Source organism: Salvia splendens, chromosome 5, assembly GCF_004379255.2.
Source record: "Salvia splendens isolate huo1 chromosome 5, SspV2, whole genome shotgun sequence".
In the NCBI taxonomy this organism is placed as follows: domain Eukaryota; kingdom Viridiplantae; phylum Streptophyta; class Magnoliopsida; order Lamiales; family Lamiaceae; genus Salvia; species Salvia splendens.
Window position 1 is genome coordinate 15,985,530 of NC_056036.1, and position 17,502 is coordinate 16,003,031.

General features: G+C 38.7%; 1 pseudogene; it reads left to right on the plus strand.

Annotated features, from left to right (window-relative positions):
• The first annotated feature begins 7,585 nt into the window (after positions 1-7,585).
• On the plus strand, positions 7,586-15,535 carry LOC121803895 (annotated as a pseudogene).
• The last annotated feature ends 1,967 nt before the right edge of the window (positions 15,536-17,502 follow it).

Sequence of the window (17,502 nt, forward strand, 5' to 3'; positions counted from 1 at the left end):
GGCTGAAGGAATAACAATTGAGTCAAGAAATGTTATATTCTTTGAGAATGTGTACCCAAGCAAGAAGTAGGAGGATCGTTCTAGTGAAAGAATGATGGATGAATCCACTAGTTCTAATCCTCCAAAAAGGACGAGGTCAAGTCCTGAGGATATAGAATCAAGACGTGGTAAAAGAGTTAAAATTGCTAAGACTTTTGGTCCAGACTTCATAACTTTCATGTTGGATGGTGAACCAAAGTCATTGGCGGAAGCTTTGTCTGGCCCAGATGCAGCGTGGTGGCAAGAAGCTATCAATAGTGAAATTGAATCCATCATGAAAAATAACACTTGGGTGTTAGTAGACTTGCCTGAAGACTGTAAGGCTTTAGGGTGCAAGTGGATTCTGAAAAGGAAATATAAGCCCGATGGTACTATAGATAAGTACAAAGGTCGTCTAGTTGTCCAAGACTTTAAGCAGAAAGAAAGGTATGACTTTTTTGATACCTATTAACCTGTTACGAGAATCACTTCCATTCGGGTGCTTCTTGCGATTGCTGCTTTGCACAATCTTGAGATTCACCAAATGGATGTGAAAACTGCGTTTCTGAATGGTGATCTGGAAGAAGAAATATATATGGAACAACCCGAAGGGTTTGTTGTGCCTGGACAAGAGCGTAAAGTATGGAAACTGGTAAAGTCATTATATGGGTTGAAGCAAGCACCGTTACAATGACATTTGAAATTTGACAACGTGATGTTGGCAAATGGATTCACTATTAATGAATGTGATAAGTGTGTTTACATTAAGAACACAAATAACAGGTTTGTTATTGTGTGTCTCTATGTTGATGATATGTTGATAATGAGCAGAAATAGTGTCATTATTAACGAGACAAAAAAAAGTTGAAAAGAAATTTCGATATGAAAGATATGAGTCTAGTTGATGTGATTCTCGGAATCAAAATATTGAGGACTAATGAGGGAATTGCCTTAACGCAATCTCATTATGTTGAGAAAATACTTGTGAAATTCAACTCGTTTGATTGTAAGCCAGCAAAGACTCCTTTGGAGCTCAATGTCCATCTGAGCAAGAATATAAGTGATTCTGTTGCTCAAGAAGAGTATGTAAAGGTCATAGGAAGTTTGATGTTTATCACAAACTGTACTCGACCTGATCTTGCTTGTCATGTAAACAAGTTGAGCCGATTCACGAGCAACCCAAACAAAGAACATTGGAAAGCTCTGTGTAGAGTTTTGATATACTTGAAGTATACTATTAACTTTGGGTTGCATTACACAAGATATCCCAAAGTACTTGAAGGGTACTGTGATGCAAATTGGATATCTGATTCAAATGACTCATTTTCGACAAGTGGGTATGTGTTCACTGTGGGAGGGGTGGTGATGTCTCGTGGAAATCAACAAAACAGACGTGTATTGCTCGTTCCACCATAGAATCGGAGTTTATCGCATTGGATAAAGCAGGGGAAGAAGCCGAGTGACTCAGAAATTTCCTAGAATGTATTCCATGTTAGAAGAAGCCAGTGCCCGCAGTATTGATACACTGTGATAGCAAAATAACTATAGGCAGAACACAAAGTGGCTTTTATAATGGTAAGTCTCGACATATTCGTCGGCGACATAATACCGTCAGACAATTGATCACAAGTGATGTTATCACAGTTGACTATGTAAGGTCAGTGGATAACTTAGCGGATCCGTTAACAACAAGTTTAAACCGTGATCAAATGCATAAATTGCTAAAAGAATGAGACTGAAAACCACATCTTAAAAAGATGATTATAGTGGTAACCCAACCATACGATTGTAGATCCCATTGACTTGGTTCAATGGGAAAACGAAGCTATATGAATCTAGCTATAACACTTGGAAGATTTTAATCTTCGCCCATTCTTTAGAATGCACTGAGTGTTGTAACCTGTATGTGGTAAGAGGTTAAGTCTTTGACTTTTAATAATTCTTGAAATCTCAAGGAGATGTAGTATGACAGGATACTCATGAAAAAATCACCTATATAAGTAAGAAGTGGGGCCGCTTCGTGTGTGTGTCACTTATGAATTCCAAAGAGGTGTTCCAAGGTCGAAATGGACACAAACGTGAGAACTGATGGAGTTGAGACAATATTGTGTTGATGCTATTGACTAGACATACACCAAGGAGGAATATTTCAAGGCATCGCGTCCACTAGCCCGCCGGTATGTCCGATAGTGTTGACTATGAAAGGTTCAAAATCACAAGTTACCTCTCCAAATACAGTATCGTTTCTCGAGAACTGAGCAAAAGAGTCTGCATACATGCATACATGTCTAGTGTTGATTTGAGCTTGCAGCGCTCTAACCAATGTGGGGGATTGTCGGAAACATGTGGAAAATGTGGGAGACCTTTGATGTGGCCAAGACCTATGGCCTTTCATCTTAGATAACCCCCAAATACATAAAGAGATAACTTGATTGCAAGGCCTTTCAAGTGCTTTCTCTAGCCTATAAATAGGCTAGATCTTAGAGTGAAAAATAGACCAACAAATCATTCTCTCTTCTCTCTAGCTCTCAAGCAGGGACGGATCTAATGTGCAAGCAGGAGGGGCAAAGGCACTCTCTCAAAATTTCATATCTATGTATAAAATCTATTGTAGAAAAAAATTAATATTAGTTTATGCTGGGGTTTGGAGCCCCTTGCACAGCGGAAGTCATGCATTCACAAATAAATCAAACATACAGATCTATTTGACCGATTATGGGATTAATTAACTACATGTTAAATAATCAAAATTGCATGCTAGAACGCACATAAATCATGTAAAAGGAATTAAAACCTAAAACATGAATTTCCTATGGATTAGAATTACCGATCTGATTCTCCAAAGAATCGTCGATTGCTTGCGCCTTCTCCACGTGATGTTCTTCGTACTCAACCACGAATCTTCTAATCTGTATCCTGAACTCAGAATCTAACCTTTGGGTAGGTAAAGCTTGTCAGAATCGAAAAGGGCTTGATTAGAAAGGAGACAGAACTCTAGTTCTGTGAAGAACTGATTTTTTCGTCCACTCCCAGAGGGGAGCACGAAATTATTGAATAAAATTCCACTTAATCTTTTTTCTAATCTCCTTTTATATAGATTTATTATGGGTCAGATTAGGGATCCATGGAGGTTGGACTTGGGCCAAACCTGTTGGACTTTCACTAATTAAATTGAGCCTCAATTTAATACAAGTCCAACAGAATATTATTATCAGCCACTATAGTAAAATAATATTGAATGCCCGTCCAATCCCAAATTATGAGTAATCCAGACTTTATCTCTTTAATTTATTATTTCCCGTGTTTAAGATATAAATATCCATTAATTAATTTAAGCCCGCTATTTGACTTTAATTAATTAATATCTTTTTCCAAGAGTTGTCTAGTTCAAAATCTTTATTTATTATTCTGGAATAAATTCCAACCGGCCGGGTTTCTGAATAATAAAACCTTTTTCGAACACCTCTCGAGGATATTATCAAACTGGACTCACCCAGCACACGATTCATTGCAATAACAATACTAACACCTCTAGACATTAATCACCACTACCCAAGATATCGGGATTCTTGGATTGCGAAAAATCCGCACCATTTGATAAATCAAAGTAGTGCATAATCAATATCGTATGCTCAATGTTATATCAACAATGATTAAGAAATAACAATCACCGAGACCTCGTCTTTCAGTAAATAGCAAGAAAGACTTATCTCAACTGTTAGATCCTTCAGTGCTATACCACACCAGTGTCGTTTTATTTCCCAAGGTAAGGAAACATGCAGTCTGACACTGCAACCTTTCACGATAGGTAGATAAAGCCTATCTAGGTTGTGAAATTCTATTTCTCTTCTACAAAGGACCGACTGCATCACCTTCTGTGAACGTCGTTCACTACCAGTCTAGTATGCAGAAGAATTAGACTTATTTGCTTCTTATACATTTAAATGTTTGAGAAACATCTTATAAATGCATAAGCAAACACCAATGCGATAAGATTAATTCTTCTCGCCTTGGGTTAAAAGTGGATTGTAGAGTTTATTGTATACAAGCAATTCTATCCGTGCAACATGCTCGAAATATGTTTTTCAGTATACCAATCCTAACAGTTTCTTCTTTAAATGCCCCTCCTCAAATACTTCAAATATTCTCACGTGTATTTTTGCCCCTTCAATGATTTTTTTTCTGGATCTGTCCCTGCTCTCAAGCATTCTAGTTCGCATCATTAGGAGCATTGCATTGCTCGGTTCTCGCCCCCAATTCAAGTTCGCCGGAGCCTACGAGTTTCAGGTGCTTCAAAAAAGTCGTTTCATCTTTGGGGACGTTGCGTCAATCCGTGAGCACTAGTCGGGACGTATCTCGTCTTGCGGAGAGAGGGATACCTCGACTCGACTTAAAAAAGACTATAGTTTGCATCTTGTTCCTTTTATTGTATTTACTTTGTTTTATTTACCTTCTAGTTTTTGATTCCTTTGTAATAGTAAGAGTTTGCCCGTATAAAAGGCTACAATATTTCCAACACACTACCTCCGCAATTTCAATTCTGCTCCATTGATTCTTGGCAATGGCCTCCAGCCCCGCATCCCACAAGGTCGGTGATACGTTTATTATTTATATATCTTTCATATCTTGCATTATTATTTAGTTGCATTATTTAGTTAGATATTTAGGGATGCATATCTTTTTCATATCTTTTGTCTTGCTCATTAAGTTAGTATCCACTATTATAAATAGTGGACATTGTTATTCATTTCATTCAATCAAGAAATATCAATTATCCTTCTATTTTATTTTCACGCTTTTATTTCAATTCCGTATTGTTCTTGGAGCTGATCCCGGGGAAAGCCCGTGACGTCCACCTTTATCCTTCTATCGTCGACCGCTCGTCATCGCCGGAATCTTATTAAGGGAGTGCACCCTTAACAATTGGTGCTTTCATTGTGATCTCACCCCTATGTGTTCGCTGCCCTCTAGTTCAGATTCGGTGTTGCAGCCGACAGTAGTAGACTCGCAACCCATGGTTCCAATTCGCGTCATGTTCGAGCGTCTGATCGCTGGCATGACCAGGATGGAGGCGCGGATGGACATTACGATCGCCGCCCGGCGTTAGTAACACACACGTCGCGCCCAGAACCGGATCCTCCCTACAGCCGGCCTCTTCCCAGATCGTTGGAGGTCGCCATGCCTTATGCGCCGCCGTTCTCCGCGGTCACCGTCTCCACACCGCATCTGCCGGCGACCGCTCATTTCTTGAACATGTACGAAGGGTTTCGCCCAAACCCTAATGATGCGTCAGGCTCGATGCGTTCAAGGGAGACACATCGCCTTGCCCAGCCGGAGACTCTTTCACTGTGGGACCTGCTCCCCACATCGCGTGAACCCGCAACCTGGGATCTGCCCCCCCCGGCGCGCACACACCTCTTGGGACCTGCCTCTCTCGTCGCGCGCACCCCTGGCATGGGATGGTTGGGGTAATCGCTTCAGCGATCACCACGCACACGGAGGAAGGTCGTCGTGGGGCACGCCGGGACAACACACCCCCGACAAATACCCTGCATATGATCAATCGTTCCCTCACGGCTGGTGTCCACTGAGTCACCAACATTCAACAATATATCCATCAGAATTTAATGACCTGGGTTCTGTTTTTTCATATGTTGGTGAGGGAAGGAGTGAATTCATAAGTTACCCAAAGGAATATTGGGACTCTAATGATCAGTGGGATGCCGCTGATTCTCGATGCCTCTCGCCTCTCCATCTCCATCACGTTCCATCTACAAGATCGTTGCCTACTACCGCCGCTATCCAGCCTCCACCAGCCTCGATATCTCTTTGCGCAGTCCTGATTTCAGGTATGACTCAAAGGAACTAATTGCCGATGATAATGATGAATCAATGGAATCTTGTCCAAATACTACAATTGATCGACTATCTAACCGAGATCAAGTTGGAGCGGGAGGAGTATTGCTAGATGTAGATGAGGAGGATGGATTTCTCCAAGCTTTTGAGGTAGCTAGTTTCGAGTATGTTGATGAAGCAGAAAAGGCAGTTGATGAGGAAGTACCGACTCCACCATCAGAAGGGCCTGGGTGTTCATCACTTGCCTTTGTGCTGGCTGAAGAAATTGGTCCGGTGCATATTGAGAAGTACTCTCAACTTGCTTCGCCTATTGTTCCACCGCCACCACAGCAGCGCTCACCCTCTTGCTGGAGCTCGACGAGCCCGACAAGCCATTGCTGCTCAGCCGCACCACTGCCCGCTGCAGCCGCTACTCCGTCCTTGACTCTGCCCCCGCCAGCTCCTCCGTGTAGCTCCGATATCATTGGAGTTGAATAGGCTTTGTTAGACGATGAAGAGAAGGTTGGATCTTTTGCTATTTTGAGGTTTGCTCGAGTGAGAGGAGAGAAGTGCAGTAGTCGTGACATAGTTGAGCGGAATGAGTTGTTGAGAGCTCATTGTTTCACATTTGGGATATTGGAAGAATTGGTTAATCATTCATCTCCAATAGGGGGAGTTGGATTTTCAAAGGAAGACATCTCTTTCTGTTCCACATTGAATCTGATTCAAAGTGAGAGAATGGTAATGGTCACCAATGGTGCTGCATTTATTCCAAGACGACACTCCTGCCCATTTGATCCCGGAGGAGATATATCTCATCTAGCTTATGTTATTAGCGACTCTCTTCATTGTTTCGTTTCCACCTTGAGGACAAGGTGGATTTTAACCGTGGGGGAGTTGATACGAGAATATCTCTACGAATATCCACATATATCTATTATTTCATATATTATTGATTTAGCATATCTTTCTCATATTTTCCCATATATCTCTTAGGATCTTTATTTTCTTGCTCATTAAATTAGGTTAGTCTTATAAATAGGAGTATTTGTATCCTTCTCAATCAATCAATGAAATACATATTTCCCCTTTAATTTTTCGTCTTCTATATTTTCCTTTTGTTTGCAAAACCCTAGTTGTTGGAGCTGATCTCGGGGTGAGCTCGAGACGTCCATCGTTATCCTCTCGCCGTCGATCTCTCATCGACCTCAAAATCGTGTTAGGGGAGACTACCCTTAACAATTGGTGCTATCATTGTCGTACTCATGGCTCGTTACACAACCGAGGATATCGTTTCTCTATGTGACCGGATGACGGCTTTCTGCAATAGATTAAACATGAGATTGGACGCGATGGAAGAACTTGAGCAGCCTGTATATCATCCCTCGCACCATCCGATCAGAGAGTTCGATCAACAGCCATCATATCCACATCCACAGGATGGGCGACTCCACCCACAACACCATCCCTACCAAGCCCGTCAGCCCACTTCCTGGGACCCGCCAAGGCTGCGCCAAGAAATTGCGTATCAGCAACCATCGTCCTATTGGTCAGATTTGTACTCGCCACCACCGCCCTCTTGTTGGGACCCGCGAAGGTTGTGCACGCAACAGGGATACTTACCATATGATCAGCCTTATCAACCGCCTCAGCAGCCACACCACACCGCACTCAGACAACCCACTTGCTGGGATCCGCGGCCTATCCGACAACAACAGCTCGGATTTCAGCTATGCGATCAGCCCAGGCTAAACAGACTTATTGTTGGGAACCACCACTAACAGCAACCATCGCTGCAAACCAGCCCCACCAAGACTACCAGCAGCCACCACCACTATCGCGATCAGATTGCCCGCCACGACAGCTAAGTCTAGTACCGCCTTTTGAGCTGCCGCCACTGCCAATGACAGCACCACCATTGGCCTCTGATCTGCCTCAACAAGCTGCAGTTCCGAGCTCAATAAAGGAGTTAGAAACAAATATGCATGAATGTGAAGAGAGAACGGAGATTCAAGTCCATGTTGATGAGCACAAGGCTGCATCAGAGACAACAAAGCATGAGCTTGAAGTAGGAATAGAAGATAGGAGAAGGTTGTTTATGGATGAGCTTGGAGTAGAATCTGAAGAATTGGTTCAGAAAGGAGGTGCTGAACTAGGTGCATTTGTTGGAGATGAAGTTGCATATGTCATTCCAAAAGGTTTGACGAAAATTGTCGTTCTCTATGTAGATTTGCATGTCGGTGATGTTGCAAGTATGAAACATCAATCAACATCGCTCGACGCTGATGCACGGTTGATCCCTCCGCACATTGACACACATTGTTTGAGTATTATTGAACGCGTTGACATGCTCCCTGTTGTAGCCCTGGAATATCATGACCACAATATTGTTTCGAAGTCTGCCGTGACTCGTATCCAACACGGTCCTCCATTGGTGATTTTGGAGGGATATGATGAAAGAAGATGCATATTTATTTGGTGTGCGTTTGATCCAGGAGGGGAGAGCTCGCCAAAGCTTATGTTCACGTCGCTCTTCGTTGTGTCGTGGTTCCCATCATGAGGACAAGGTGGATTTTAACCACGGGGGAGTTGCTACGTTTATTATTTATATATCTTTCATATCTTGCATTATTATTTAGTTGCATTATTTAGTTAGATATTTGGGATGCACATCTTTTTCATATCTTTTGTCTTGCTCATTAAGTTAGTATCCACTATTATAAATAGTGGACATTGTTATTCATTTCATTCAATCAAGAAATATCAATTATCCTTCTATTTTATTTTCACGCTTTTATTTCAATTCCATATTGTTCTTGGAGCTGATCCCGGGGAAACCCGTGACGTCCACCTTTCCGTATTGTTCTTGGAGCTGATCCCGGGGAAAGCCCGTGACGTCCACCTTTATCCTTCCGTCGTCGACCACTCGTCGGAATCTTGTTAAGGGAGTGCACCCTTAACAGTCGGCGGCGACGGCGACGGCACTGTCGAGAGGTTTGAGTATTCCGGCTGGGTTTATCATCTCGGTGTCAATAAAATATGGCGCGAGTATTGCCACTTCCGCTTTCTCTTTATACGCGGCAAGTATTTGGAGATGTACAAACGCGACCCTCAGGAAAATCCCGGCACTGTATATCTCTCCCTCTCTCTGTGATCACCTTCCATATTTCCTTTTCTGTTTTCTTTAGATTTTTGTTTTATTTTAGCTGTTAATGTGGTTGATCACTTAGCTCCAGGGTTACGTTTTCTTAATTGATTTCGGATTGAATTATGGATCAGTGTTGTAAATACAGATAGGGATTTTGGAGTCATGCACCAATTAGTTACTATACTTTTCACTTGCATGTTTGGATTGGAGCCATGTATCCACTTATTCTACATTGATATAGAGTGGAACTTCTCTAAAACTTAATCTACAAAGAATGACCTCCTTTTATATTCTTGTGTTTGATTATTCATTAAATATAAGTATTGCTCCATATATATGTTGCAGGTTCTTGATGATTCTCATCTAGAATAAATATTATTAGTTTTTTAAAGCAAAGACTTTGATATCCAATAACTCAGCGTATGCATTTATTTCAGAGACCTATTCGAAGGCGGTGTCATAGGGCATACACTTCTGGTAGAGGAATTGGGTCGACGGAAGGTGAACCATGGTGTTAGGCCTCTGTAGTAGTCCCTCAGTCTTTTTATGTTCAAATTCTAATTCTCAGACTTTATGTTTTGGCTGTTTTTATCACATATTATTATCCCTGAATTAATGTATTACTTAAGTTACATGAAACTTATTGTTTACAAAGATAAAGAACATGGTTTCTCTCAGAGAAATTGCTGATCATTTTTGTAGGATGTGTATCCACTAAGGTTCTACAATCGTTTGGATGAAGCAAAAAAGGGTGAAGTAAGTGATAAAATCATTATATGTGATCTTCTGAAGAGACTGGGAATTGTTAATCCATTTCTGCAGTTTCACCTGTGTTTGATTTTGTTTTAATGTTAGCTCAATCTCTAATATAATCACGTTAGAGTAACTAACTTGTGATGCATGCTAACGACTGTGTGAAATTATATCTTCTGTATCTCTTTTATATTCATTGCTCAATATAGTACACATGTGTTTTAATCTGAGCAATGGCTCCTTAAATAGCCAAAAGTTGTTCTGGTTTTTCCTCTGTTTGATATGGGATTTGGTTATTCTTGATGTTACTCAGGTTGATTTTTCTTGCTTCAGATTGCTTGTGCTACAGCTGGTGATCCCCGAAAATGGATGAAAGCATTTGATCATGCTAAACAAGTGGTACAAGAGAAAATAACAAAATAAGGCATTTATTATTTGGTCTTTTCAAATAAAATATGTTTATTATATACTTTTATTTGTTCACCATTAATAACCACGCTGGCTATTTTATGGTTACATTGGTTCAACTTTACTTCCACAGGAACCTTATGTTCTTAGTATTTGGCTGGACGTATGTACAGTTTTGATACTGTTGTTTAATACTCCGTACTATTTTCTACTATGATTTATTCACATTCATTAACGCGTCTAACTTATCTGAGTAATATATGCTTACTTCCTTTTCATTAGGTAGCAGACATAATTCATGATATTATTCAAGTTTGGCAGTAGATAACTACATGGCAATGAACTAAAATGGCTGCATTTTTTCTTTTTAACTGCTGCAGTGTCTCACACTACTTTTGAATTGTAGGTAGAGTACGAGTTATCACAGGGTGCTAGTGTGAGAAACAAGCTGAATATGGAGAATGAGTATGTTCAGATTTTCTATATTTATACTTATAGTAATAAAGTGTTCCAGGTTTACGTTTCCCTTGTGTAAAAATTGTCATGTCTTGTATAATAAGGATCATATTTTGTAACTTATCATGTTAGCTTCTTCCTCAAGGTGGAGACACTGTGATAGAAATTTGTGCAACTTGAGAAGTTTGAACTGGTTTTTATTATCTGACTTTTGCTCGGCATTACTCTTTGTTCTTTCAGTACTGCCACTATTTCTCATAGATATGCTATCTTACATGTGATGTTTCCAATTTCCTTTGTTAATTTAGAATGGTCAGTTCATCTCTATTAATGCAAAGTTGGTGGGATACTTTTGCTCTGTGATTTTAAATGTGTACTAAATTCTACTCAAATTTAGAGCTGGCAGTGCTCCAATAAACTCTAAGATTATTTTATTTATTTTTTGAAAGGATTGACCTGGAGGGTCATCGGCATAGAGTACGGCATTATGCTCATGGTCTGAAAAGGCTAATTAGGATTGGACAAGGTGAGGTTGCTCTGTTATTCATAGTAACTGCTGAGATTATTTTTTGCTTGTATTATAGCGGAAGGTCTCTGTTGTCTGTGACGAACATCTATATAAATATGTATTTCTAATCTAATTTGTTTATTGCTACAAAAAGTTCTTCAATCTTTTGTTCGATTTTATTGTTCACAGGGCCAGAAATGCTTGTGCGCAAAGCCTCGGGCATATCTGGGAATGGTGTAGAGACATGTTATGATGCAGATGGTGGTGATGCTGTTGAAGCACATGAATGGAGATGTGTCCGCACAGTCAATGGTACATTCATTCTGATATTATTTGTCACAATAACAACTTGGTTGGAGTTCCTTTTTTTGTACCTCTGTAGGTCTCTGATATAATTTGTACTTGAGTTCTAGAAATCATACAGCTCATGAAAAAAGGATGACTATCTTGTTAATAACAGCAGGTCCACGGGCTCGGATAAGATTCTTTTGCATGTGTTTTATATTGATCTACCGTAGTTTAGTTACTAAAAATTGCTTATATTCTCTGTTTGTAACATTCCTTTTGGTTTCAGGTGTGAGAATATTTGAAGATGCCACTAGCTCCACGGTAATTCAGTGATTGAACGAAGCTGTTACTTAGTTTTGCTAAATTGACATGCAAATCTTTAAACAATCATGAAAATGTTTTTTCCCAGTTTTGAAAATTATAGATAGAAATTTTGCTTGAAAGCCAAAAAGTAGAATTATGTCATTGTCAAAAGTTATTTGGGATAACTTTATTTGCCACTTCTCTCCATCCATCTCTATTATGCCTCATTTGTATCCAACAATACACATTTCTTATTTTCTTTGGTTAAAGTCTGAAGGGGGACTTGTAATTATGTATTGTAATTTCTCAATGCCTTGTTTTACAGAATGGCAAAGGGGTACTGGTCAAAGCGGTTGGTGTCATTGATGCAAGTGCAGATACTGTATTTGAAATTGTGTTAAATCTTGATCGACATAGGAGATATGAGTAGGTGTTTCAAATGTTGTCTTTTGCCTGCTCTTACAAAAATCAATTTAATGTTTCTTTCACAGGTGGGATTCTTTGACTGGTGACTTGGAGTTGGTTGATTCTTTAAATGGACACTATGATGTTGTATATGGGACTTTTGATCCACGCTATCTAACTTGGTGAGTGATTCTTGTCAACAAGTTTCAGTCTATATAATTTTCTCTTCTGGCGCTAACTGTAAAAGAGGAAGATGAACAATGGCACGAATAAAGTTTTAGTCTCTTTATTTTTAAGTTAGTGTAAAGTTGATTAATGAGTTTGAGTGCATAAGGTGTCAAATATTTCTATTTTTGCAGCTCCAAGGTAATATTCTATGAAAATTGGGACATAGAAGATTGTGTTGGGAGTTGGGATGGAGGATTAGTTTTACCCATTAAAGATAAAATAAGTAGTACATCTTTTTAAGTAATACTCCATCTCTTTGTAATCTGAAATGCAGATATCTTTATGACAGGTACCAACCTGGACATTTGTTATGTGGGTTCAATGGTTATTGTTGATTTGGTGTTCATTTAGTCAGTAATGAGACCATAAGCTTGACACTCTGTTTGAGATTCTTGTTTCTGTAAAGTTGGTCTCATAGTTGCATTTTAATTTTGTAAATTTGACAGTCTTGGGCTCAGTATTCAATAGTTACATTCTTTTTCACTTTTGTTTCTGAAAAGGAAAAGGAATAGGATTTTCTTTGCTCCTTGTGGTGGTTATATTTTATTTTCTGCCGATTCAGAGATTTTTACTATGTGCAGGTGGCAATCAAAGAGGGACTTCGTCTTTTCAAGGCAATGGTTTCACGGACAAGATGGAACATATAGTAAGAATCTATATTTCTGCTTACCTTGTCAATAAGTAGTTTAAATCATTCAAATTCTCATATGTCTTGGACAAAATGCATTATTGCTTAATGCATTTTTAAAAAGTGGTAGATGTTTGTGCCAGAGATCAAGATTTAATATTTTACTCCCTCCGTCCCATTAAAGGCGAGTCATATTCCTTTTTGGGTCGTCCCACTAAAGTTGAGTCATTTCCCTTTATGCCAAATTCAACACACTTAATGTCTCCTACTTTATTCGCTCTCTTCAATTATTTATTTAATTTTCTATTCATTTATCTACTTTATTCTCATTCCACTTAACTCACAAAACATTTATTCCTTAACCTCCATACCCAAAAGAAACGCTTCAACTATTAAATAACCGAATTATATGAATGCATATATAGAAATTGATTGATCTGATATTGTTAATTTGGCATTGGTGTGGTGTGATCCATATATATTATTTGATCAGATCCAATTCACCTATATTTGTATATAAGCTCAGTCTTACATCATGTTAACAGAGAATAATACATGTGGTAGAGCCCTTTGAGATTTTGTCTGTCCATGTATGTCAGATATCTGAAGCATACTATGAATGTGTTTCTTCTTCATTGTTGTTGTAGTAATTTAAGATTTAATAGTTGTGTGTCTGTTAATATAAAATGTTATGGATTTGTAATTTTCTGATTGTGATGCTTCTACAGTGAATGCTTTTTTGATAGAAGTAGTAAGGTGAACATCAAATTATGTTTCTAGATTCAGTGTTAAAACTGACAATGGTTCTTATGATTGACAATATGATGTACATTTATTGGTGCAGCAATCCTGCAGGTTCCTTCTGTACACAAGAATCGGCCTCCAAGATATGGCTACGAACGCACAAAACTTAACCGTAAGAATTTGTGCTGAATAAAATCATTTAGTTTGAATTTGCATTTCCCACATCTACTTGAATATAAATAGTAAACCAGGAGAACTGGCCTGAGTAAAAATGGCCATTATGAAAGGCAATAAGCTCAGATTTTCAAAACAAACTCTCTTGACTCTTCAGTACAATGTTAATAAGTTCGTTAGGCGCTTAGAGTTTTTGTGGTTTGAAAAATCAAAGTTAATTACACTTTTCACGTTTTTTTTCTAATAATTTTTTATTAAAATTTGCTCTTAAGAGGACATAGCTTTATATTAAAGTCTATATTTACTTTCATTGGTCTTCTTGGAATAATGCTTGTAAAGTATTTTCTTGGCACCACTTACAACTACGGCTTTTCCAATCTGCAAAGTGGTTTTGCCCACGGGGATCACTGTCTCAGCTAAGAAGATCGAGTGGGAGGCGAAGGAGATGTTGCAGTATTTACTAGAATCGGAGATATAAGGCATGATAATTTGGTAAGATTGGTCGGTATATGCTACAGTAATCAGGTTGCTTATTTGTGGTATGACTACATACCTAGTGGAAACCTAGCAGAGAAGATTGGGATAAGCAGAGATTGGGAGACCAAGTGCAGGATAATCCATGGAGTTGCAAAGGCTTTATGCTTCCTTCATCATGACTGCTTCCAGGCGAGGAACGTGCTTCTCGATGAAAATATGGAGCCCCATTTGTCCGAGTATGGACTCAGTTCAATAGTTGAATCACCATAGACTCCTCTACCAGCAAAGATTAGAATGGAGATCACAGGTATATTTTTATAGTACTAATATATGGCTCCTTTTCTGTTTGCATAATGGTCCTTAATTGCTTATGTAGTTCTATAAAACTCATTTTAATCCTATTACATAATCTGTTTCAGGCAATGTTCATTTGACATTGAGCCTATATGCTTATTATGGATTGTTAATACTTGGGAATTTGAGTGTCAAGTGTGAAATGCCTAAAGCATCAAAATGTTGTGACACAGGTAGTTTCAGAACATCGGTAAGGGATGAACTCGACATGGATGTGTACAACTTCGGAGAGCTCATTATTGAGGTGTTAACAAATGGCAGAGTGGGGAATGCATCACAGAGCCTTCAAAGGGAGGATCTGATTGGGCAAGTTGGAGATGACAACGGCATTGTTACCTCCTCGTCATTGTACGAGGGCATGAAGTCAGCCGTTGAGGTTGCGCTGCTCTGCACGAGGAGTAGGTCATCTGATAGGCCTACCATGCAAGATGCACTGAAGCTTTTGCCAGGGCCAGAGAGCAGAAGGCATCACTAGATTTCGCCATGTGCAGCTTTCGACTTGTAAACAGAGCTTATTTCTGCTGTTATTGCTGCGTTGATAAGTGCTGCTTGAGTCAAGAACATCTGTTGTTTTGTAAGAGACTAAATTAAGGGGTTTGTTAGATTTCAGAGTGTAAAATCCTTGGCTGTTTTTTTGGTGTTGAATGTAAAATTGTAAATGGTATGTATGTAAGGAGAGGAAGATGGTTTTCTGCAATGTTTCTGACAAGAACTGTAGCATTTGTATGTAAATGCAACTGAATCCATATTGTAGAACTACTTGCATACTACTAAAAATTTATATAAGTTGTACTGAATTATTGTTTTATTTACTTAAGATAACATAATCCTTTACAATTAGTGGTAACTTTTACCAACACAAACTAAAACATATACCTACTTTTTGGATAGTTAAACTGTCACGCTCAATGAATTCGTATAAGGTCATCCACTACGCTGTCTCTTTACCGTCCCTTAACTACTATTTGACCACTATTTGAGGGCCCCACTGTACTTTATTCCTCCGTCCCTTATCTGCAACTCTCCGTCCCTTACCGTCCCTTAATTACTATTCATTCAATTTCATTTTTTATTTTTTTTTCCAACTCAATTCAATCAAAACAAACACACTTCATTAAAATTAAAATAACATTCCAGCATAAAATAAAAATACAACTTAAATGTTTTATGTTTCACTTTCGATGTGGGACAAAATCATTCTTGGATGTCTCTATAAAAGAGAAACAACCAAGAATGATTTTGTCCCACATCGAAAGTGAAACATAAAACATTCAAGGATATCTCTATAAAAGAAGAACAACCAAGAATGATTTTATCTCACATCGAAAGTGAAACATAAAACATTCAAGGTTGTCTCTATAAAAGAGAAACAACCAAGAATGACTTTGTCCCACATCGAAAGTGGAACATAAAACATTCAAGGTTGTCTCTATAAAAGAGAAACAACCAAGAATGATTTTATCTCACATCGAAAGTGGAACATAAAACATTCAAAGTTGTCTATATAAAAGAGAAGCAACCAAGAATGACTTTGTCCCACATCGAAAGTGAAACATAAAACATTCAAGGTTGTGTCTATAAAAGAGAAGAAACCAAGAATGACATTGTCCCACATCGAAAGTGAAACATAAAACATTCAAGGTTGTCTCTATAAAAGAGAAGCAACCATGAATTATTTTGTCTCACATCGAAAGTGGAACATAAAACATTCAAGGTTGTCTCTATAAAAGAAAAGCAACCAATAATGACTTTGTCCACATCAAAAGTAGAACATAAAACATACTAGGTTGTTTCTATAAAAGAGAAGCAACCAAGAATGACTTTGTCTCACATCGAAAGTGGAACATAAAACATTCAAGGTTGTCTCTATTACGAATTTCTTGTATTTATTTATTTGTAAAAATTGTTTTTAAATATAAAAATAATTTTTATAAATAAAAAGTATTTTTTTTTAAATTCAATTTTTTTAAAAAAAATTGATTTATTGCGTCAGCACGTGACGACGCCCACTCATGGGCCGGCGACTGGGCGTCACGCACGACGCCGGGTCGCGCAACGTCGCCTAGGCGCGTGGCGAGACAGCCCGTCGCTTGTCTCGGTGACACGGGACACGAAACGGGGCGCGGGACGGGACGGCGAGCTGCAACGCGTCGAGCGACGGACCTGTCTCTCCGGGACAGGTCGCGGGACGCCGGCGCGACGCGTAGTGGATGCTCTAATCACTGATGCAATTATGCTACTGAAATCACCAGGGCTTTTTCTGCAAATACCTGAAACCTACAGATTATTTCTTGAAAATTGCATCCCTCAATTTAATGTAGTTTCACTTTTAAGGCTCGGTTACATTTTAAGAAATCTATGATTCGTACACAAACGATATCTAACGATTTTAAGTAAGAAAACTGTTGAGTTCTGTAATTGGCCTAGGATTCTTTGAATAAGCACAATTAAATACCTACTTAAACACCACAAGAACCTTAATCACCATAGAATGCAATGAAAGCATATCAAAACTCTTGAAATTCAAATTTTATTAGCCATGATAAAAACAAGCAAACATGTAAGAGCAAATTCATGAAATGGCAGTATTAATTCCAGATAATGGAAATACGAAATGGCAGAAAGCCAGAAATAATATCATAACCATTACTCGTCAATTGGAAAGCCAAAATAGAGAAAGAAAACAGTAATAATCCATAATTTCAAACTTTCATCTTAATCAAAAAAAACATTGTCTCGGGAGATAGGCTATATATAGTCGATAAATGAAGCAAC